Raw genomic sequence first — 1,948 nt, forward strand, 5'->3', positions numbered from 1 at the left:
GACAATCAGTTCTCTCTCTCTCAGGAAGTGGGTAGCATTTTTCATAGTGTTCTCCTGCTCCTTGTACGCAGCAATAGCAACATTGTGTGATGCTCAGCAGCAATTGCAGCAAATGCATCTAGCTTGTCCCCATTGCATGTAATGCTTGCTAATGGTTTTAGATAGATACTGTTTATTATTTCATGGAAAGTTCCATTTATTCCTATGCTTTCCAGTGTTTTCAATGGGAATGGGTGTTGTATTTTGTCAAAAGCTTTTTCTGCATCTATTGAGATAATCATGTGGTTTCTGTTAGTTTTGTTGTTGATAGACTTAGCTCTTCTCAGCAATACAATGATCCAAGACAAATTCCCAAAGACTCCTGATGGAAAATGCTAACCACTTCCAGAGAAAGAACTGTGGAGTCTTTATGCAGATCAAACCATACTAGTTACACTATTTCTTTCTTTGTCATGATTTTTCCCTTTTGTTCTGATTCTTCTTTCACAACATAACTAATGAGGAAATATGTTTAATATGATTGTATGTGTTTAACCTATATCGAATTGTTTGCTGTCTGGGGGAAGAGGTAGAGACGGAAGGGAAGGAGAAAAATTTGGAACTCAAAATCTTACAGACATTAACTTTGAAAACTATCTTTATATGTAATTAGAAAAAATACTATTAAGTTAAAAAATTTAAAAAATTCTGAGCATAGCAAATAAAAAACCCAATGTTTTCCTAGTTCTGCTCATTTTGTTTTGCCATTTCAAATAGGTCTTCCCAGGTTTCTCTGAAATCACCCTGTTCATCATTAACCCATCTGCTCTACAACTTTGGGAGACCTCAGTTTGCCCAAGTCCTGACCAGCTACCCCATTTGTCAGAAGTCCCAGATCTACAGAGGTGCTCACCTGCTGCACCTCATCCCACAGATGGGCTCCATGCTGGCTTGCATGCCTCTGAGTGAGGGCATCCTCCATGTGCTGCTGAGCCATTTGCAAGATTTCCTGCAACATCTAGTATACGATCCTTCTCAGCTATTTACAGCAGCCCGTGAATGCCAGGAAGCTTCTGCTGAGTACCAGCAAATAGATGGGTAAAGACTTGGTGGTCTTGGCTCCTGCCAGATTAGCATTTCCCAGAGCCAATCTACCTTTTGGGTATATCAGCCCATATCTTGCCAAAACATTTTGTGGTTGATGTTGTTTCTTTAAATTTTCCCTTAACTACTTCCATGGAGGAAGCCTCTTCTCTTGCAGAACAGTGACTAGTGTTTGCAGTAATGGACATAGAGACTGGGATGCCGAGTGGGACCCTTCCCACCTACCTAGATGACCAGATCAAAAGTTGTCTACTTGGCATTCTGATGACTCCACACCTCAGCACTTAGGACCTGGGTGACTGCTCAGTGACCAAAGACCTTGATGGAACATTGCTAGTGCTGAAGAAATGGCTACTTCAACAGGGTTAGCTGGGACAGGGGCTGGGTACCTGCCCCTTCTTGCTTTTCTTTTCCCTGCTTTATCTCTGTGCACCAATGCCTGAGGTTTTCTGTGTTGATTCCAATGCATAATTAGCTGATAGAATAAAAACCCTCGTCTGTATTGACTGATGTCTAAAAAATTACTCTTTCAAAGTTCTTTTACAAGTGTTGAAAATATATTGAATTTGCTGCAAAAAGGGATATCTTTTTATGGTTCCATTCACTCTAATAGATCCGAAGGACCCACCCAACTTATCATCACTTCAAGAGTGGGCTTTGCCTTTGTCTTGGTGTTGATCTACTTTGACCCCATAAGATCTAGGCCTCCTAGAGAGAGGATGGGTTGAGAAAAGGTGTGTGTTTGGGGGGGGGGTATATTCCCATTCCTTCAAGGTGATCCCACTGGGTCTTGATGGTGGTCATTTAATATTTACCAGTACATCCCTGTCTACAGCCCTGTCTGATTGGACCAGCAATTTGTAAT

Source organism: Notamacropus eugenii, chromosome X (genome assembly GCF_028372415.1).
Source record: "Notamacropus eugenii isolate mMacEug1 chromosome X, mMacEug1.pri_v2, whole genome shotgun sequence".
Classification (NCBI taxonomy): Eukaryota; Metazoa; Chordata; class Mammalia; order Diprotodontia; family Macropodidae; genus Notamacropus; species Notamacropus eugenii.